A 23189-nucleotide genomic window follows, 5' to 3' on the forward strand; every position below is an offset into this window, starting at 1 on the left:
CAGCCGACGATGCCCGCCCCGAGGCTGATCGAGGGACCCCAAGACAACCCTCTGCTGGGGACAAAGTGCCCGCAGGAGGTGACTCATTTGGGACCTGCGAGGCCAGGCGAGGCGCGCGCACTGTGCTGCCAGTCCCCCCAGCCCTGCCCGGGGCAGACAGCCTTCCCGGAGCAGCACCAGGACAGCAAAGCCCTGTTTGGGAGCTTATTGAGGCCGCAGATTCCGCTACGGAACTGCCGCGCCAGGCGGGAGGCAGAGAATGGTGACAAGCAGATATGGGAACCTCAGATTCCGGTGTGAAAAGGCGACACGTGACTTAATGACTCCAGGCCTTAGGAGCCAAGAACGGTGCTAAGGAAGTGGCTGCCCAGGCCAACTAGGATGAAAAGGAGGGATGGGGGCTGGGTACAGGGCAACTAGAAACTGACAGAAGGGGGTGGGGGCCGCCAGGCTGGAAACTGAGTGCGGGTGCGTTTTAGCCGGTTTCTGACAACGTGGCGGAGGAGTCCCGGCAGCGGGCGCGGGACCTGGGCGCCCGGGTGGGACCCGCCACGTTTGGGTTCCGGAAGTGAGTCGCAGGCCCGGCCCAGCGCTCGCAAGTCGCCGGCCCCCTCCCCGCCGGGTTCGTCTTTTCCCCTCTTTCTTCCAATTCTGCCCACTTTTCCTACCTCTCTTGCCACTCGCGCTGCAACCCCGACTCAACCGTCCTTCCTCTCCGGCAATTGGGGTAGAGATGGCAATGAGGGCGGCAATGAGGGCGGCGTCAGCCGTTCCAACTTGGGTTTATGGAGACATCCCCGGTGGTGCCACCAGGGCCTTAACGTTTGCGTCGCGCTCTCTGGTTACAGAGCACGTTCCCCCACAGCGGTCCTCGCCACAGCTGCAAGGAGGGTCTGATCATCCGGGCCCTGGAAGGAAAGTGAGGCCCGACCTAGGAGGCCGGCCCCAGGACACCCAATCCTCCCGCTGGACTAGAATCCAGGCTTCTCAGGGATGGAGCCGGTCTTCCCAGGGCTGGAAGAGTCAGAGGAGGTCCCAGCCCAGGACCTTATATTTCTCGGCCTGCTTCCGAGAAATGAGGACAGGAATGGCGCTAACTCTCCCCTGCGCTGGCTCAGGGTGGGGTCTCCTGGGCCTGGCAGCCTGCTCCAAAGACTCGGCTTTCCCGGCCAGAGGCGAGCTCAAGTCCAAAATCTATCCCCGAAGAAGAGGAAGAAATGCAGATATGCATGACTCAAAAGTTTACCAGCGCAAACCACAGACCCGACAAAGGACGGGTATCTTGACCACCTAAAGAAAACTACCATCCATCAATTTAAAAAATCAAAACTATGCTGTAGGAAACTGGACAAAGACATCAACAGAAATTGCATTAAAGGGGATATGTGGGTGGCAAATAAAGACAGGAAAAGATGTTCAACATCACTGGCTGTTAGGGAGATGCAAATTAAAACCAAAATCAGAATGCATAAAATAAGAAGCAGCAATAACAGCAAACACTGGATTCATTCATTGCTGGAGGGAATGTAGACTGGTGCGCCACTCTCCACAGTGTATGGTCGTTGTTTCTTTTTTTTTTTTTAACAAAACTAAACATGCAATTCTATGCCCAGAAAAGCCTGGGGCTGAGGATGCCTTTGGAAAGAATTATACAATGACAAAGTCAAGGTGGATTTTTTTCTCTTTTTTCTTACCATCTCCTAATGAGACCAGCTTGTCAATTAGCTGGTCCCAGGGAGGATGGTGCCTGAACTGAAAATAGCCTCCTGGGTTCTTACCCACCTGCTCTCCTTTAAAACGGGGTCTCTCCTCCTCTTGAAGAATAGAGAACCCCCAGTAGAGGATTCTAGCTCCCTCACCTTGAATTCAGCCACCCACGCCCTGCCACTCTGCTTGCTCAAACACCACCCAAGAACTCATAACACGTGGAACGGATTGTAGCAGCTCGAACCCAGGAAGGGCACTGTGAGCGGAGGTGGGTGAGTGCAGAGGGGTACAGGGAGTTGTTGGGAACCTGGAGCCACCTGGTGCGGAGGCTGTCCTGCAGTCCCCACCAGACCAGTCCTGGAGCTGAAAGGGTGTGTCAAGAGGGCAAAGGCTCTGTAGGGCTCACCTGGGCTCTGTTGCAGAACAAGGGAGGGAGGTGGGAGGTGAGAGGAAACCCTAGATTACAGGGTGAAAAGGGAATAAGTGTTCCAGTCATTCAAGGCTTTGTCAGTCATGACAGGAGCCCAAAAAGTCCATACCTGTTGGAGCCTGGGCTTCAAAGCACTTCCCCTTACAGCCTTTCCTTAGGGATGTGAGAAAAGCAATCAACTCAGCGCCCAAGCAAGGAAATTGAGACCCAGAGTCCTGAGGATGCTTGTCCAACATCACCCATTGCTTCAGAACAAGGACTTGCATAGGCTCTAAGAATCAGACAAGACCTCAGGATCTGGTATTATTTTATTTGCCTAAGAAATCAGGATAGGAATGATTCAGATTCTTCATGCATTAGAGCGTCATCTGTGCTCCTTGGTGGGGATGTTCCTGTGACCCTACTTGTTCCTGCCGGGGGTGACCATGGCTCCTGAACCCATCCCTGTAAAATAGGAAGAAAATCAGACATGAAGGCATCTGAAATTTTCCTCTCATGAGCCCTTTTTTGGGAAGTACAGCAATGTGCTCCAGGAAAACAAGGGAGTATACTAAAAAAGAGGAAGACTTGGATCTGGGAAACAAGGGCATCAACCCATGAGAAGGGAAAGGGAGTCACCAGGGAGAAGGGTCAGGGAGAGGAGTCTACAGGACAGCTGGCAGTGGGCCCAGACAGGAGCAGGCTGGGCTGGGTGAGTGGGAACGCTGAGGGGAGGCTTCACCAAGAAAGGACCTAGACAACAACCATCATGTGTGTGAAGGGATTGAGAAAAGATTCACTTAACTGGGGGAGCGTTGGGGGATAAATTTATGAAATTAGAAGATCATGGAAAGTAAGAAAATGAAACCATCAGGCAATTTTTAAACCCCTCAAAAACATCAATATGTCCAGAAAGGACAATTAAGGAAGTTTAGCATGTAGCTCAGACCTGAGGAACATTCCCATAAGAGAATAATTGTAACTCTGTCTCCTGGTCCAGTTAAAACAACCATATACCTACACTAGGAGGATGAGATTGCATTTGTTGGGGGGCAGGATAGGAACTGCGGGAGGAAGGGATATTGGAATGTCAAAGATAATGTCTAAAACTGAAACATAAAAAGCACGAATATATGCTATCAAGAGACATGGAGGTAAAGAACAAAAGGAAAGCTAAAAGGGTTGAAAGTGGTTGTTTACCAGAAAGGGGATAGATGGGAATGGTTGGGTGAAGGGAGGGGAGACATGGTGTTTTGCAACAAGTAAGTTAAAGAGGGGGAAGCAGGCAGGCAGCCTCCCTCAGGTTTTTGAGAAGCCTGTGTGTTCCTGAAGCCCTCTTCCCTGAACCAGCACAGCATTGGCCCTGGGGATGAGGTCCCCAGAACCCAGTGCAAGCAAGGCCACTGGGGCTGCTGTAATGTGCAGGGAGGCAAGAGGAGTCCCCCATCCTTTGACCTGAGCCAGGAGGCATACTGTAGTCTCCCTCTTGGCTCCTTTCCGGGGTCAATATGACAAATTGCCTCTAAATTCACTCACTTGAATAAAATTCCTCCCCTTACTTCCTATACCCCTCACCTCCGCCATTTCATCAGAGTGTTGTTCTGACCATGGCTCGTGGATTCCTTTTTGCCAGCCAGAGAGAGAGGATAGACGGGGAGCTCACCCAGCACAGCCAGAAGGAGGCAGCTCCGAGGACTCCCGCAGTGACCAGAGCCCACCACAACCCAGGCCTGGAGGTGCTCAGTGAGATTCTCAGCTCCAACCCAGGGCTTGACGTGCTCAGTGAGATTCTCAGCTGCGAGAGAGATATCTCCTGTGGGTCAAAAGAAAAAATTAGAATTGAGAAGCTATTCCTTATTTCACAGAGTGTGCCAACACAATGGGAAAGCATAGGTAAAAGCCAGAGATTCTTACCACAGAAGACGGAAGCATGTGGGGCAGGGGAGGACAAGGAAGAAGGTTGTGATCAGGGAGGGGCACTCAGGACTCCTGGGCACTGGCCCGGCTTACAACTCTTGACTAAGAGATGGGTACTTTGGGGTTCAGTATAATTACTAAACAAAGGTCACATATGTGTTTTAAGGACCTTGATGCACGTAGATCATATTTTACAATTGAAAATAATGGAACAAGAAAGGAAACCTCAAAAACAAAAACAAGCCGGGGTGTGGTAGAATCACCAGCCAGCCCTGAGTCCTGCATTTTTGAACTCTACTCAGGTACTGGCCCTGTGACCCCATCCATGCCTGACCCTCCCACCCTGCAGTTTCCTCTCCTGTAGTGAGTTGCTGAGGTTGCCAGGACAAGAGGTGAAAGACGGAAGGACTGGAGCTGAAGCCCAGTCAGTCACCTGTGCTTACGGATGAGAGAACCCAGCTTAGCCTGAAAGGGCCCTAAAATGGTGGAAAAAAGAAAGTTCCCACCACTGCTCAGGTTTTCCTGCCTCTGGATGTCCAAGTGCTGAGGCCTGAGCCCAGTCGGGTTTTGATCATGAGCCTCGTTCTTCTAAGCTCCAGGACCTGCACTTTCCCCCTCCTCCCTCCAGACCCCCAGATCCACGTACCAGGTTCAGGCTCATCATGGGCACTGCTCCCTCCGACCTGGTGAAATCTGTGGTCCAGCTGCTCCTGACAATCTGGTCCCCGCTTCTCTGGAGAGCGCCCACCGGGCCCTTTGCTGAGCGGCTGGGACTAAGGGAGGAAGCCGCCTGAGACATCGGAGAGTTTCTGTCACAAATCTCTTACCGGGGTGATATGATTACCAACCAGTGACACAACGAAGGGGAAAAACTCAACCACTGTAAAGTTTCCTTTTAAAGATTTCCTTTTTTTTTTAAAACCGCTGTCTTTTACTGCGGTTTCCGGTAAGTTAAAAGCGCACAAGTCTTTTGCTGACTTTGGATCCCAGGGCGCCTCAGGCGAGCGCTGTACCTGGGCCCGGGCAAGAGGGCTCCCGCTGCTTCCCTCTCCAGCGGGGCGAGGCTGCAGGCTGCCGCAGGAGCTAAGTTTCTCTCAAACCTGGGATATTCAATTCTGGTTTCAAATCTGAGCTGCCGCTGGAGCAGGCCTTCACAATGAGCCAGACCAGGCTGACCGGGACGGGGGTACGAATTGGGCGCGACCAGCTGGGTTCTCCAGCAGAGCGGAGCGCTTGGGGCCGCGGAAGCCCAGTCAGAAAGAAAGGGCTGGACCATATCGGCCTGTGACCAGCGAGTGGGATCCTTGGTGCCTCAGGACGCCGGCTACCCTCCCCCCATAGCTTGGGGCGGGACAGGCCCCATCGCGCGCTGCGGGACCGGATCTGCGTTCAGCGGGTTTGGGAACCGTTCTCCCTTTGAGGACTCAGCCGGCTTCCCCGGAGGCTCAGCGCTGGCACCGGAGAAGAGGCGGGCAGGTGGCCTCTGGCAGCAGGCTCCGGCCTCCCGATTTCTCTCTCTGATCACCTGGCTTTTCAAAATAGTGAAAGTGAATAGTGAAATCTCCACCTCTCTCCATCCCCCACTGCCACCCCTTCCCCCTTTACCGGAGAGGGAGACCCTCGCTGGGCCGGCGGCCTCGGGGTGTAGTGGGAGCGCCGAGCTGAAGCTCGTTGCAGACACGCCTCAGAAGTCACTGCTGTTTGGCAGGAAACTCTTCAGGACGATCTCAGAATCTAGAAGTTGGAGAGAGACAGAGAGAGAGAGACAGAGACAGAGAGAGAGAGAAAGAGAGAGAAGGAGGGAGAGAGGGAGAGAGGGAGAGAGACAGAGAAAGACAGAGAGACAGAGAGCTGAGCCCAAGACGCTTTTGTCTTCACCCAGACGAACAATGCACGGGGCAGACCGCCCCTGTACCCTGGCGTGGAAGCCTGGGAGCGATGGTGTCATTGAAAAGAGTGATACAAAGAAAAAGTCAACTTCACTTCTGCTTTCCCTGACTGAGTGCAGCCGATCAATCAACCGGTCCCAAGGGAGACGGCGCCCGGACTAAAACTGGACCCCTGGGTTCCTACTCAGTGCCTCCCCATAAGGCCGGGTCTCCCTTCCTCTTATAAAAAGCGCGCCCCCAGAGGGAGCTACTGTAGCGCAAAAATCCCAGAGAGGCGCTCGTGGGGCGGGGAGTGCGGAATGGGACAGCGAGCCCTTTGGCGCCCCAGCGGCACGGCGACGCAGAGTGTCCTGCAGCTCCTCCCCTGGCCTTGTTCCGAGCTGGAAGGGCGAACCCAGGGGAGGCCAGGAGGAGGGAAAGGAGAGAGTCAGGTCGCCTGGACTTTGCTGCGGAACAGGGGAGGGAGACGAGAGTCGAGGAATAGAGATTCCTAAGCAAACCTGAGCCGCGGTGGGATAAGGGGGCCGCTGCGTTTGCACTCAAGCCTTTAGCACTCAACGCTGAAGCAAAAGGAGAAGCTGCCAAAAATAAAGTCGGGGGCTTCAGGGGAGAGATGGCGGCCCAGGCCAGGATGCCTTCGAGCTGGTGGCTCAGCCTCCTCATAGGCATTGTCCTCTTTGTCAGGGCGGACCTTTCCCCCCAGGCGCTCTGAAGCCCCGACCTGTAACTTCTGCGGAGCGCCCGCCGCGCCTGCGGCTGGTGGCTTCGGACTCCAGACCCCGCTGGCCTCTCAGAGTCCGGGGTGGGGCAGCTGTTCCTGAGAAGAACCTTCGTCCTTCCAGTTTTTCCCGCGGACTAAACGGGTATTCTGTTCACCCAGAAACATACTCTAATAAACAATTTTGAGGTTGAAGGGAAGGACATAGGGGAGGGGGCGATTTTACACATTGTGTTTTCGAGGTGGTACTGTTTTTATTTTGTTGCTGATTTTTACTTGTTTGTTTGTAAAGCTGTGGCAAAAACTAATTTAATTGTTTTTCCGTCTTAAAGTGTTGCCGCTGGCACCGCGCTGTGCCTGGGTTATCGCTACCTGAGGACCCTAAGAGTAGTGCCTACCACAGAGGGGGCTGATCAGGAGACAATGAGCTAACATTTATTTGCCTCTTGTACTGTTAGCCTTACAAGTGATCTTCAATACCGTGAAACACAGTTGATTCTAAGTGGCCACAAGCTTGTTGATTGTTTCTGTTGGTGGGTGAGGATTGAACAGATGAGAGACTTGGTTCCTCAAAATGGGTTGGTTCCTGTTTGGTGAATCAAATAAAAGACTGTGACCTGCTAAGCCAGCAGCAGTTCACACTGAACACGTTAGAGCCAGTGCTTGGCGCACTAACAAAGGAAAGCTTTTTTTTTTTTTTTTTTGCAATGAAACTTTTACCCTGAGCTGATCGTCCTCTTTCCTTGGGGAAGATTCTCCCCAAGCTGACATTCGCTACAAATCTTCGTCTATTCTGCACGTGGGCCAGCACCACAGCATGGCTAATGACATTTTTTGCGGAAATAGAAATATCCATCCTAAATTTATTACACAATCTCAGAGGACCCCAAGTACTTAAAACAATCTTGAAAAAGAAGGACAAAATTGGAGGACTCGTTTTTCCTGATTTCAAGACTTATTACAAAGCTACAGTCATCAAAATAGTGTGGTACTGGCATAAAGACAGACATACAGACCACTGGAATAGACTAGAGAACCAAAAAATAAACCCGCACATATACAGTCAAATGATTTTAGAAAAGGATGCTACCATTGGTCAATGGGAAAAGGACAATCTTTTCAACAACTGATGATGGGAAAACTGGATATCCACCTGCAAAAGAATGCAGCTTTACCCTAACCTAACAAGATTAAAAAAATAAATTCAAAATTGGATCAAAAACCTAACTATGAGAGCTAAAACTATAAAACTCTTAGAAGATAACATGGGGGGAAAGCCTCACGATGTTGGTTTAACGATGAATGCTTGGATATGACACCAAAGGCCCAGGCAACAAAAGGAAAAACAGACAAATTGGATTTCAAAAAAAACCAAAACCCTTGGTGCATCAAAGAACATTATCAATAGAGTAAAAATGCAAGTCATAGAATGGGAGGAGATGTTTGCAAATATCAGGTATCAAGATCTAATAAGGAGTTAGTACTGAGAATATACAGAGAACCCCTGAAACTCAACATCAAAAAAGAAAACCCGATTCAAAAGTGGGCTAAGGACTTAAATAGACATTTCTCCCAAAAATATATACAAATGGCCAATAAGCACATGAAAAGATGCTTAACATTGGTAATGATTCGGGAAATGCAAATCAAAACCACAATAAGATGCCACTTCACATGCATTAGGATTGCTACTATCAAAAACACAGAAAATAACAAGTGTTGGCAAGGATGTAGAGAAAATGAAACCTTTGTGCACTGTTGGTGGAAATATAAAATGGTGGAATTACTATGGAAAACAGTATGGTGGTTCCTCAGAAAGTTAAAAGTAGAATTACCATATGACCCAGCAATTCTACTTCTGGGTTATACCCAAAAGAATTGAAAGCAAGGACACAGAGACATATTTGTACACCATGTTCATAGCAGTATTATTCACAATAACCAAAAAGCAGAAGAAATCCAAGCATCCCACAATGAATGAATGGATAAGCCAAAGGTGGTATATCCATACAACAGAATATGATTTGGCCATAAAAAGTAATGAAATACTGATACGTGCTGCACCATGGATGAACCTGGAAGACATGAGTGAAATGAGCCCGTCACAAAAGGATAACTACTGTATTATATCTCTCATACGAGGTACTTAGAGTGGTGAAATTCACAGATACAGAAAGTAGAATGGTGATATCTAGGTGCTGAGGGAAGAGGAAATGAGGAGTTATTGCGTAATGGGTACAGTGTCAGCTTGGCAAGTTGAACAAAGTTCTGGGGATGGGTGGTGGTGAGGTCTCACAACATTGTGAATGTACTTAATGCCACTGAACAGCACACTTGAAAATGGTTAAAATTGTAAATTTTTTACACTTTCTTTTAAAGATTGGAACCTGAGCTAACATCTGTTGCCAATCTTTTTCTTCTTCTTCTTCTTCTCCCCAAAGCTGCCCAGTACATAGTCATATGTTCTAGTTGTAGGTCCCTCTGGTTGTGCTATGTGGGATGCAGCCTCAGCATGACCTGATGAGTGGTGTAGGTCCACGCACAGGACCCCAACCTATGAAATCCTGGACCACCCAAGTGGAGCACATGAACTTAATCACTCTGCCATAGGGCTGGCTCCTACATATGTTTTTATTTTTATTTTATTTTTTTTAAGGAAGATTAACCCTGAGCTAACATCTGCTGCCAATCCTCCTCTTTTTGCTGAGGAAGACTGGCCCTGAGCTAACATCTGTGCTCATCTTCCTCTACTTTGTATATGGGACACCTGCCACAGCATGGCTTGATAAGCAATGCATAGGTCTGTGCCTGGGATTGGAACTGGCAAATCCCAGGCCACTAAAGCAGAATGCGCAAACTTAACCACTGTGACACCAGGCTGGCTTCCTTACAGTTCTACTCAATAACACACTTAATCTAACTGAAAAATCCAAAGGAGTACTAACCAATCAATAATATGTGAATTTTAATTTAACTGAAATTTATTTTAAAAGATGAGTAGTTACAGAAATAGCTTCAAAGACAATGAGTACATAGAATTCTTATTATATCACACTGGCATCACTCAGAGTTTAGATTTTGACACCCTCAACATGTATACAACTATCATGAATCCAACAGAAAGTAAGAGTCAGAAAGACTATACCACAGTAATAGACCTAATATAGACAACTGCGTCCAATGTAAGGGAGAAAATGTGAGGCAAGAAATACAAATAGCATCAAAAAGTAACAGCGGATAGTTGATGGAGTTGACCAAACCACCATTATAAATCAGAAAGACAACTTCAAAATTAGTAGTGGACTATTTAATGACATGAAAAATGGTGCTCATTCTTCAGTAGCATCTTAAGGAATGATTACAGATGAGAACACTGATGTGAGAATATTTAAGAAGTTAAATTATTAGAATTTTTTCTTTTTTTCCTTTTATTATCTTTATTGAGGTATAACTGACATACAGCATATTAGTTTCAGGTGTATAACATCATGATTCAGTATTTGTATATATTGCAAAATGATCACAATAAGTCTAGTTCACATCCATCACCATACATTGTTGCAAAATGTTTTTTCTTGTGATGAGAACTTTTAAGATCTACTCTCTTAGTAACTTTCAAATCTGCAATACAGTATTATTAACTATACTTGTCATACTATACATTACATCCCCAGGACTTATTTATTTTATAACTGGAAATTTGTACCTTTGATCCCTTTACTTATTTTGCCCAACCCCAGCCCCCACCTCTGACAACCACCAGACTATTCTCTGTATTTATGAGCTTGGTTGTTTTCTGTTTTTTGTTTTAGATTCCATATATAACTGAGATGAGTTGGTGTTTGTCTCTTTCTGTCTACCTTATTTCACTTAGCAAAATGTCTCAAGGTCCATCCATGTTGTCACAAATAGCAAGATTTCATTCTTTTTTATGGCTGAATAATATTCCATTGTATATATCATATTTTCTTTATCCATTCATCTGTCAGTGGACACTTAGGTTGTTTCCATATCTTGGCTGTTGTAAATAATGCTGTAATGAAATGGGTGCCTATATCTTTTCCAGTTAGTGTTTTGTTTTCTTTGGATAAATACACAGAAGTAGAATTGCTGGATCATATGGCAGTTCTATTTTAATGTTTTGAGGAACCTCCATACTGTCTTCCATAGTGGCTGCACCAATTTACCTTCCCACCAACAGTGCACAAGGATTCCCTTTGCTCCACACCCTTGCCAACACTTGTTATTTCTTGTCTTTAAAAAAAAAAAAAAGATTAGCACCTGAGCTAACAACTGTTGCCAATCTTCTTTTTTCTTCTGCCTTTTCTCCCCAAATACCCCCAGTACAAAGTTGCATATTTTAGTTGTGGGTCCTTCTAGTTGTGGCATGTGGGATGCCACCTCAGCATGGCCTGATGAGTGATGCCATGTCCACGCCCAGGATCCAAATGGGTGAAACCATGGGCCACCAAAGCAGAGCCTACAACTTAACCACTCGGCCCCAGGGCCAGGCCCTCTTGTCTTTTTGATAACAGCCATTCTAACAGGTGTGAAGTGATATCTCATTGAGATTTTGATTTGCATTTCCCTGATGATTAGTGATATTGAGCTTCTTCTCAGGCGTCTGTTGGCCATCTGCATGTCTTCTTTAGAAAACTGTCTATTCAGATCTTTCGGCCATTTTTTAATCGCATTGTTTGAGGGTTTTTTCACTATTGAGTTGTATGAGTTCTTTATAAATTTCGGATATTTACTCCTTATCAGGTATATGATTTGCAATTATTTTCTCCCATTCAGAGGTTATCTTTTCGTTTTGTTGGTGATTTCCTTTGCTGTGCAGAAGCTCTTTAGTTTGACGTAGTCCCACTTGTTTATTTTTGCTTTTGTTACCTTTATTTTTGGTGTCATATCCAAAAAATCATCACCAAGACCAATGTCAAGGAGCTTATTGCCTCTGTTTTCTTCTAGGAGTGTTATGGTTTCAGAACTTACATTCAAGTCTTTAATCCACTTGGAATTAATTATTGTGTATGGTGTAAGATTGTGGTCCAGTTTCACTCATTTGCATGTGGCTGTGCAGTTTTCCTAACACCATTTATTCAAGAGACTGTCCTTTCCCCATTGTATATTCTTGGCTCCTTTGTCATAAGTTAATCATATATGTGTGGGTTTATTTCTGGGCTCTCTATTCTGTTCCACTGGTCTATGTGTCTATTTTTATGGCTATACCATACTGTTTTGGTTACTATAGCTTTGTAAGATAGTTTGAAGTCAGGGAGTATGATGCCTCCAGCTTTGTTCTTCTTTCTCAGGATTGCTCTGCTTTTTGGGGTCTTTTGTGGCTCCATACAAACTTTAGGATTGTTTGTTCTATTTCTGTGAAAAATGCCACTGGAATTTCTATAGAGATTGCATTGAATCTGTAGGTTGCTTTAGGTAGTATGGACATTTTAACAATATTGATTCTTCCAACCCATGAACATGGAGTAACTTTCCCTTTGTGTCTTCTTCAATTTCTTTCATCAGTGCCTTATAGTTCTCAGTGTGCAGGTCTTTCACCTCCTCAGTTAAATTGATTCCTACGTATTTTATTCTTTTTGATGTAAATGTAAATGGGATCATTTTCTCAATTTCTCTTGCTGATAGTTTGTTGTAAATTTTTAGGCATATTTTACACAATTTAAAGTTAATTAACTTAATTTTTAAGTGCTAAAAAATTTTAAGCTTAATTTAAGAAATATTTACTGAGTTCCCTTCATGTATCGCATAATTTATTATATTCTAACCATTTCTCGTTTAAAATTGGCACTTGTGTTTTCTTGCCAGTAGTTTGTCATATGTCTTCATTTCTATAATCTCTTTGACTTCTCACCCATAGTATTATTTATTTATTTTCGTATAGTCAGTAATCAGTATAATTCCTGTATAGGCTACCTGTCAGCTGTAATAACTGAAACATATGCATTATAGCAAGGAAAGTACTCATTACTTGTTTGAATCTTATTAAATTAAAATCTCTAAAGAAGTTTTATTTTCCCAGGATTTAAGTATTCTCTTTTCACAATTTCTATTAAAGTGAATGTATCAATCACAGGACAGCACGAAATGGATGACACCCTCAAACAAGATAATTGAGTATAAGTTAATGAGGAGATTATTTGAATAGATGTGGCAGCTTTAAGGAAAAGTAAGAGGGCACGATGAAGCATTTGGGACTAGTAAGGGTAGGAATACTAGGCCTGAAGGGGCCTGCAGGGGCAAAGGGAGTGAGCAGCTGCTAGTCCTCTGAGAAGGAGAGCTGTGGCTGTAGGAGAGGGCACCCAACCAGAGCTGCAGCCTTCAGTAGAGGAGTGGGCTACTGCCAACCCACAGATGAGCAAGAAGGAACCCTGGGAAATAAATATCCCTACCTCACTCTCCTCTTGACCCGTAATCCAACTGGTGTTTCCCATTGTGTGAAAACAGCCAGAAGCCAGAGGGCAAGGGAGCCCATCCATGCTGTCCAAAAAGGGTAGCCTGGCAGGGCACAGAGCATGGTCAAAAAGGTTGAATAGTGGCAAATGTAGATGTCCAGTATAGACTATCCACCATTTTTTTTAATTCATAGACTTTACTCTTTAGAGTAATTTTAGGTTTACAGAAAAATTGAGCTGAAAGTACAGAGAGTTCCCATACACCCTCTTATCACCCCCCATTTGTTTCCCCTATTATTAACATCTTGCGTTAGTATAGTATATTTGCTACCTTACTGATACATTATTATTAACTAAAGTCCATAGTTTACATTAGGGTTCACTCTAGGTGTTGTATATTTTATGAATTTTGACAAATATATAATGACACATATCCACCTCTCTAATATATATATGTGACAAATATATAGAGAGGTAACAAATGTATACACATATATAATAAATATATTTAATACATATATTATCCCTCTCTCCCTCCCTGCAAACACTTGGCAACCACTGATCTTTTTACTGTCTCCATAATGTTGCCTTTTCCAGAATGGCAGATAGTTGGAATCATACAACGTGTAGGGTTTTCAGATGGGCTTCTTTCGCTTAGCAGCATGCATTTAAGTTTCCTCCATGTTTTTTTTTTTTCAAAGCTTCAGCACATGGTTGTATATCCTAGTTGTTAGTTTTTAGTTCTCTGTGTGAGCTGCTGCCACAGTATAACAACTGACAGACAGATGCTATGGTTCTATGCCAGGGAAACGAACCTAGACCAGAGCAGTGAGAGCACCGAATCTTAACCACTAGACCACCAGGGCCGGCTCTCCTCCATGTTTTTTTACAGCTTGATAGCTCATTTATTTTTATCACTGAATAATATTCCACTGTCTAGATGTACCTTAGTTTATTTATCCGTTCACTTACTGAAGGACATCTTAGTTGTTGCCAAGTTTGGGTAATTATGAATAAACATTCATGTGCAGGATTTTGAGTGAACAGAAATTTCCCACTCACTTGAGTAAACACCACGAAGCGTGATTGCTGGATCATCTGCTAAGAGTATGTGTGGTTTTCTAGGAAACTGTCGAAGTGGCTATACCATTTTGCATTCCCACCAGCAATTAATGAAACTTCCTGTTGCTCCACATCCTCACCAGCATTTCGTGTTGTTAGCGTTTTGGATTTTAACCATTCTAATAGATGTGTAGGGCTATCCCATTGCTGTTTTAATTTGCAATTACCTAATGACACATGATGTGGAGCATGTTTTCATATGTTTATTTGCCATCTGTTTACCTTCTCTGGTGAGGTATCTGTTTAGAGTTTTTTGCCCATGTTTTAATTGGGTTGTTTGTTTTCTTATGGTTGAGTTTTAAGAGTTCTTTGTATATTTTGGGTACCAGTACTTTATCAGATGTGTGTTTTGTAAATATTTCCCCCGGGCTGTGGCTTGGCTTTTCATCCTCTTAATAGCGTCTTTCACAAAGCAGAAGTTTTTCACAAATTTAAGAGCTTAGCAAACTCTAAGCAGGCTAAATACAAAAACAACCACACCTATACAGAGCTTAGTTAAATTGTTGAAAATGAGACAAAGAGAAAATCTTAAAAGTAACCAGAGGGGCCAGCCCGTTGGTGTGGTGGTGAAGTTGGAAGCTCCGCTTAGGCACTGGGTTTGCTAGCTGGATCCCAGCACCCACCTATACACGGCCCATCAAGCCATGCTGTGGCTGCATCCCACATACAGAAAGTAGAAGAGTGACACAGATGTTAGCTCAGGGGCAATCTTCCTCAGAAAAATAAATAAATTAGATAAAATAAAATATTTCTTTCTTCCTTTTTTTGGTTACAGAGACCTCCCTTTATTCTCCTCATCAGTATCACTGATACTCTCTGGTTCACATTTCGCAATGCAGCTCGGCTCCTTAGAGTACTTAATGTGCAATCTCACGTTGCAGCCGGGGAGGGGGCTTGGGCCAGGGGGCAGGGTGTTAGCACACCACGCGGACAGGGCGCAGTCTGTCCTGCCTGGAAGAGGTGCGGATGAGTGGGCAGCCAGGGGAGGCGCACCCTCACAGTCTTTTTTGCATTGGACGATGATCCTCCATTCGTGCTCCTTCCTGACTTCCGGGGTGGGGAGACCGTGCAGCTCAGACCAGGGCAGGGCAGAAGGAAAAGCAGCAGGCCACCCAGGAGGGGGGTCAGGGTGGGAGAGGCGCAGGAGTGGCTCCTGGGGTAAGCCACAGGCCCGGTCTTTGGCTCTCCCAGTGAGGAATTTCCTCCCCTGCACCGCTGCCCAGCCCCTCTCCCCACCCCCCAACTCCCACCCGCCGAAACCAACACACAGTCCTGGAGCTAGGGGCACCTCCTGGGATCCCTGAAATGAGGGGCTCTGCCACCCGACCCAGTGCTGCCGGGCCTTGGAGGAGGGGGTCGAGGGCAAGCCCCACTCACGGACAGGCAGGAACGGCTCGGCAGGGCCCTGCCCAAGACAAGGGGGTAGGGAGGGAGAAGACCTCAGTCCCAGACAGTGGCCCCCACTGAGGTCTGGAAGGAGGGGAGCGCCTGGGAATCCTACTTCCTTTTGGGGTCTGGTGGGGCCCCAGTTCCCTGGCCTCGGCCTCGGGCGACTTCCCAAGAGACCAGGATATTGTGCTTTGGCATCCACCCTGGGGCCAGGTCAGGACGCGGGGGCGGGAGAGAGGAGACTAAGGTGCTTGTGCTTTAGCTGGAGATGTTGACTCCGTCACACACGCGGGTCGGGCCGCTAGGGGCCGAAGGGCCAGGGCCGGGCAGCCCAGCGGAGCGCCAGGACCCCAGCCCGACCCGACACCCCAGCCCCGCAACAAGCAGGTGCCAGAAGGCACCCAGCCCTGCAGGCTGGCAGGGCTGCTGGTCGGAGGGAGGCCTCTCCGTCAGGTTCCAAGGGTCCAGAGCGGGCGGGCCCCCACCCCGCAACCCCCTGTCTCTGGAGAGAGAGCCCGCTGGGCTCCAACGGCCAGTCAGCCAGGGAGGAGACGAGAGGCGGTGAGGACAAGGTCCAAGACAAAAATACAAAATGTGAAGTGACACCCAGTGTGGGGTTGAGCAGTAAAAAAGAGCCCTCCCAGTTCATAAGTACAACCCAAAACAAAACCGCTTGCTCTGGGCGAGGAGAGAGAGAGATGGTTAGAGAGAAGATTCTACAAACGACTGCTAACAATGAAGTGGACCTACCTTATTCTCAGAGCTGGGCTCGCCAACTGGCCAAGCCAGCTGGGGACACCTTTCAAGGCAGCCCCAGGACGGGGGTGGGGGAGCAGCGGGCGTTGGGGGGGGGGGGGCGGTGGTGGGGAGTGGAGAGGAAGGAGACAGCCGAGCCTGGGCCCCCTCGGAACGCGAACCCACACTCCACACGCTCGCACGCATGCAGCCCACCCCCGGCCCCCACCCCGTCCTGCCTTCCACGGCCCCAGGAACAGAAGGGGACATCAGACACAGTCCCGCTGGTTCGCAAAGTAAAAGGAAGCTTATACTTCAATATCTCACTGGCTAAAAACATGTTTTAAAAAGTATGTACGGGGGTGGGGGCTGGGAGCCCTGCCGTAGGACAGGGTGGGGGTGGGGAAGGGCGGGGGGACAGCAGCCCCCCAGCCTGCTCCCCTGGGTTCCAACTCTGGTCCTACAGCCTCCTCGATCTTCATTTGCTTAAAAGCAAAACTTCTACAAACGCACGCGCTTCTGCCAACCCGGGAAACCTCTTCTTCTGTCCTCAGAGACTTTCAGTCTGCCCCCAAGAGCCCCCTCACTCAGGACTGCCCCTCGCAGGCCCAAGGGGACTGACGGCGGCAATGGAGGCTGCGCCCGGGGAGGGAGGGAGAAGGGTACCAGGCCGCCACCGCAGGGGATTTGTGGAATTTCTGGACCCGCTTCTTCGCTGTAAAACGGTCAGTCCCCGCGGCCTCGCCTACCCCAGCCCCAGGCTCAGGGACAGACGAGGGAGACAGGAAGGCGCTTTTGGAAACGTAGAAGCACTGGGAGGTGGTGGCGGGAGGGGTCCTGAGAACTCTGGGGCCCCTGAGAGTCCCAGGGGACCGCAGTGAGGGGCGGGGCCTGAGGAATTCTTCAGCGCGGGAAAAGAAAGTAACCAGAGAAGAATGCACACTGCGTTCAAAGAAGCAACAATAAGACTGATGCCTGATTTTTCAACAGAAACTGTAAATGCCAGAGGACATTGTGATGACAGCTTTAAAGTGCTGAAACAAAAATCTCCAACTTAGAATTCTGCATTTCTCAAGAACAGCCTTCAAAAGATGAAGATGAAAGATGTGTTCAGACGAACAAAAACTGAGGGAGTTCATCAGCTGCGCACCAGCACTGTGAGAAGCACTAGGGGAGGCTCTTCAGACTGGAGGAAAATTATCCCAGCTAGAAACACAGAACCACAGGAAGAAATGAAGGTGCTGGACAGGGTTAATATATAGATAAATAAAAAATAATAATGCCCGGGGAAAATTATTTTTTATTGAGTTGATAATAGTTTACATTATTGTGAAACTTCAGATGCCATTATTTCTTCTCCATCACCATATAAATGCTCCCCTTCACCCCCTGTGCCCACCTCCCACCCCCCTTCCCCTGGTAACAGCGGAACTGTTTTCTTTGTCCAGGTGTTTATCTTCCACATATGAGTGAAATCATCTGGTGTTTGTCTTTCTCAGTCTGGCTTATTTCACTTAACGTAATTCCCTCCAGGTCCATCCATGTTGTTGCAAATGGGATGATTATGTCTTTTTTATGGCTGAGTAATATTCCATTGTATATATATGCCACATGTTCTTTATCCAATACTTGGTCGATGGGCACTTGGGTTGCTTCCATGTCTTGGGTATTGTGAATAGCACTGCAATGAACATAGGGGTGCATATGTTACTTTGGATTGTTGATTTCAAGTGGTTTGGGTAGATACCCAGTAGTGGGATAGCTGGATCATATAGTAATTCTATTTTTAGTTTTTTGAGGAGTCTCCATACTGTTTTCCATAATGGCTGCACCAGTTTGCATTTCCACTAGCAGTGTATGAGGGTTCCCTTTTCTCCACACCCTCTCCAAAATTTGTTATTTTTAGTTTTGGTGATTATAGCCATTTTAACAGGTGTAAGGTGGTATGTTAGTGTAGTTTTGATTTGCATTTCCCTGATGTTTAGTGATGTTGACCTTCTTTTCATGTGCTTATTGGAGATCTGTATATCTTCTTTAGAAAAATGTCTGTTCATATCCTCTGCCCATTTTTTGATCGGGCTGTTTGTTTTTTTGTTGCTCAGTTGTGTGAGTTCCTTATATATTATGAAGATTAACCTCTTATCAAATATATGATTTGCAAATATTTTCTCCCCATTGGTGGGTTGTCTTTTTGTTTTGATCCTAGTTTCTTTGCTTTGTGGAAGCTCTTTAGTCTGATGAAGTCCCACTTGTTTATTTTTTCTTTTGTTTCCCTTGTCTGAGAAGACATGGTATTCAAAAAGATCCTTTTAAGTTCGATGTCAAAGAGGGTACTATCTATATTATCTTCCAGGATTTTTATGGTTTCAGGGCTTATCTTCAAGTCTTTGATCCATTTTGAGTTTATTTTTGTATATGGCGTGAGATAATGGTCTACTTTCATTCTTTTGCAAATGATTGTCCAGATTTCCCAACACCCTTTGTTGAAGAGATTGTCTTTTCTCCATTGTATGTTCTCGGCACCTTTGTCGAAGATTAGCTGTCCACAGATGTACGGTTTTATTTCTGGGCTTTCAGTTCTGTTCCATTGGTCTGTGTGCCTGTTTTTATACCAGTACCATGCTGTTTTGATCACTATGGCTTTGTAGTATATTTTGAAGTCAGGGATTGTGATGCCTCCAGCTTTGTTCTTTTTTCTCAGGATTGCCTTAGCAGTTTGGGGTCTTCAGTTGCCCCACATGAATTTTAGGATTCTTTGTTGTATTTACGTGAAGAATGTCATTTGGATTCTGATTGGGATTGCATTGAATCTGTAGATTGCTTTGGGTAGTATGGACATTTTAACTGTGTTTATTCTTCCAATCCATGTGAATGGAATCTCTTTCCATTTCTTTATGTCATCATCTATTTCTTCCAATAATGTCTTATAGTTTTCATTGGATAAGTCCTTCCCCTCCTTGGTTAAATTTATTCCTGGATATTTTATTCTTTTTGTTGCAATTGTAAATGGAATTGTATTCTTGAGTTCTCTTTCTGTATGTTTGTTATTAGAGTATAGAAATGCAACTGATTTTTGTAAGCTGATTTTGTACCCTGCAACTTTATTGTACTTGTCAATTATTTCCAATACTTTTCCAATGGATTCCTTAGGGTTTTCTATATATAGGGTCACATTGTCTGCAAACAGCAAGACTTTCACTTCTTCACCCACAATTTGGATTCCTTTTATTCCTTTCTCTTGTCTAATTGCTCTGGCCAAAACCTCCAGTACTATGTTGAGTAAGAGTGATGATAGTGGGCATCCTTGTCTTGTTCCTGTTCTCAGAGGGATGGCATTCAGTTTTTGCCCATTGAGTATGATGTTGGCTCTGGGTTTGTCATATCTGGCCTTTATTATGTTGAGGTAATTTCCTTCTATCCCCATTTTGTTATGAGTTTTTATCATAAATGGCTACTGGATCTTGTCAAATGCTTTCTCTGTGTCTGATGAGAGGATCATGTGGTTTTCTCTGTCTGATGAGAGGATCATGTGGTTTTTATTCCTCATTTTTTAAATGTGGTATATCACATTGATTGATTTGCAGATGTTGAACCATCCCTGTGTCCCTGGTATAAATCCAACTTGATCATGATGTATGATCTTTTTGATGTATTTCTGTATTCGAGTTGCCAATATTTTGTTGAGGATTTTTGCATCTATTTTCATCATTGATATTGGCCTGTAGTTTTCCTTTTTGTGTTGTCCTTGTCAGGCTTTGGTATCAAAGTGATGTTGGCCTTGTAAAATATGTTAGAAAGCATCTTCCCTCATTTTTTGGAATAGCTTGAGAAGGATAGGTATTAAATCCTCTCTGAACGTTTGGTAGAATTTTCCAGGGAAGCCATCTGGTCCTGGGCTTTGATTTTTTGATTACTGTTTCAATCTCTTCACTTGTGATTGGTCTATTCAGATTGTCTATTTCTTCTTGATGCAGCTTTGGGAGGTTGTAAGAGTCTAAGAATTTGTTCCATTTCCTCTAGATTGTCCATTTTGTTGGCATATAGCTTTTCATAGTATTCTCTTATAATCCATTGTATTTCTGTGATATCTGTTGTTATTTCTCCTCTTTCATTTCTAATTTTATTTATCTGAGCTTTTCTCTTTTCATCTTTGTAAGTTTGCCTAGGGGTTTGTCAATTTTTTTATCTTCTCAAAGAATCAGCTCTTTGTTTCATTGATCCTTTCTACTGCCTTTTTTGTTTTAATAGCATTTATTTCTGCTCTGATTTTTATTATTTCTCTCCTTCTGCTGACTTTGGGCTTTGTTTGTTCTTCTTTTCCTGATTCAGTTAGGTGTAGTTTGTCGTTGCTTATTTGGGATTTTTATTGTTTGTTACGGTGAGCCTGTATTGTGAGGAATTTCCCCCTTGGTACCACTTTTGCTGCATCTCAAGTGAGTTGGTATGTTTTGTTTTCATTTTCATGTGTCTCCAGATATTTTTTTATTTCTCCTTTAATTTCTTCAATGATCCATTGGTTGTTCAACAGCATGTTGTTTAGTCTCCACATCTTTGTCCCTTTCTCAGCTTTTTTCTTGTAATTAATTTCTAGCTTCATAGCATTATGATTGGAAAAGATGCGTGTTTTATTTCAATCTTCTTAAATTTGTAGAGGCTTGCCTTGTTTCCCAACATATGGTCTATCCTTGAGAATGTTCCATGCACCCTTGAGAAGACTGTGTATTCTGCTGTTTTTGGATCGAGTGTTCTATATATGTCCATTAAGTTCAACTGGTTTAGCTTTTCATTTAACTCCACTGTTTCCTTGTGGATTTTCTGTCTGAATGATGTATCCATTGATGCAAGTGGAGTGTTGAAGTCCCCTACTAGTATTGTATTATTATTGATATCTTCTTTTAGGTTTGTTAATAGTTGCTTTATGAACTTTGGTTCTCCTGTGTTGGGTGCATGGATATTTATAAGTGTTGTTTCTTCTTGATGGAGTGTCCCTTTCATCATTATATACTGCCCCTCTTTGTTGCTCTTTGCCTGTCTTGTCTTGAAGTCTACTTTGATACAAGTATTGCAACACCAGCTCTCTTTTGTTTGCCATTAGCTTGGAGTATCATCTTCCATCCCTTCACTCTGAGCCTATGTTTGTCATTGGAGTTGAAATGCATTTCCTGGAGGCAGCATATTGTTGGGTCTTGTTCTTTAATCCATCTTGCCACTCTGTGTCTTTTTATTGTAGAATTCAATCCATTTACATTTAGGGTGATTATTGATATATGAGAGCTTAATGCTGCCATTTTATCACTTGTTTTCTGGTTCTCCTGCATTTCCTTTGTTTCTTGTCCTGTGTGTTTTGGTCTACCAATTCAGTTATGTGGAAACCAGCCTGGTGGCACAGTGGTTAAGTTCACGTGCTCTGCTTCAGCAGCCCAGGTTTCGCCCGTTCAGGTCCCAGGTGCAGACATGGCGCTGCTTGGCAAGCCATGCTGTGATAGGTGTCTCACATGTAAAATAGAGGAAGATGGGCACAGATGTTAGCTCAGGGCCAGTCTTCCTCAGCAAAAAAGAGGAGGATTGGCAGCAGATGTTAGCTTAGAGCTAGTCTTCCTCAAAAAACAACAGCAAAAAAAAAAAAAAAAAAACAAAAACAAAAAAACAAAAACACAAACCAATTCAGTTATATAGTTTTTTATGTTGGGTTTCTTTGTTTTCTCCTTATTTATTTGTGTCTCTGTTCTGCTTTTTTGTTTAGTGGTTACCATGAGGTTTGTATGCAAAATCTTGTAGATAAGATAGTCCATTTTCTGATGGCCTCTTCTTTCCTTAGACTAAACCAGTTCAGTCCTTCTTCCCTTCCCCTCCTATCTTGTTTTTCTCACACCTTATTTCATCTTGTGTTGTGAGTTTGTGGCTAAAATGACAAGATTATCTTTGTTTTTGGTGTTTTCCTCCCCTTTATCTTTAATGATATACTTGAGTATTTGTTAACCTGTTCTGATGTACAGCTACAATTTTCTGATTTTTTATACCTATTTTTCTCCTTATTCCATGCCTTGTAACCCCTTTCTCCATTTTTTTTTTTTTTCAGGTATGAAGGCCTTCTTGAGGATCCTCTGTAGGGGAGGTCTTGTGGCTACAAACTCCCTTAGCTGTGGCTTATCTGGGAAAGTTGTTATTTCTCCATCATATCTGAAGGCTATTTTCACTGAATAGAGTATTCTTGGCTGAAAGATTTTGTCCTTCAAAGATTTGAATATGTCATTCCGGTCTTTCCTAGCCTGTAAGTTTTCTGCAGAGAAATCTGGTGAAAGTCTGATAGAGGTTCCTTTGTAGGTTATGTTCTTCTGCCTTGCTGCCCTTAGTATTTTTTCTTTGTCATTGACTTTTGTCAGTTTCACTACTATATGCCTTACAGTAGGTCTTTTTACATTGGCATATTTAGAAGATCTGATAGGCTCTTTCATGTGGATTTCCATCTCCTTCCCCAGGTTTGGGAAGTTCTCTGCTATTATTACTTTGAACAAGCTTTCTGTTCCATTCTCCTTCTTTTCTCTCTCTTGAATATCTATAATTCTTATGTTGCATTTCCTAATTGAGTTGGATATTTCTCAGAGATTTTCTTCATTTCTTTTTAGTCTTAGTTCTCTCTACTCCTCTGTCTGGAGCATTTCAATATGTCTATCCTTGATTATGCTGATTCACTCCACTATGATGTTGCTCAAACATTCAGAGAATCCAAATTTTGTTTTATCTCATCAATTGTGTCTTTCATCTCTAATATTTCTGATTGGTTCTTCTTTATAGTTTCAATCTCTTTTGTGAAGTAGCTCCTGAACTCGTTGAATTGTTTCTCTACATTTTTTTGTAACTCATTGAGTTTTTTGATGATAGCTATTTTG

The 23189-nt window shown here is 44.8% G+C and overlaps 1 long non-coding RNA gene across 1 annotated transcript; it reads right to left on the bottom strand.

Moving 5' to 3' along the window:
- Positions 1–2429: 2429 nt before the first annotated feature.
- On the bottom strand, positions 2430–5767 carry LOC139077464 (uncharacterized). The gene is made up of 3 exons (XR_011530016.1): positions 4680–5767; positions 3780–3929; positions 2430–2581 (listed from the first exon to the last, which is right to left on the bottom strand). It is a non-coding gene; the product is annotated as an uncharacterized lncRNA (long non-coding RNA).
- Positions 5768–23189: the final 17422 nt, after the last annotated feature.

The sequence above is a fragment of the Equus przewalskii genome, chromosome 19 (genome assembly GCF_037783145.1).
Source record: "Equus przewalskii isolate Varuska chromosome 19, EquPr2, whole genome shotgun sequence".
NCBI lineage: Eukaryota > Metazoa > Chordata > Mammalia > Perissodactyla > Equidae > Equus > Equus przewalskii.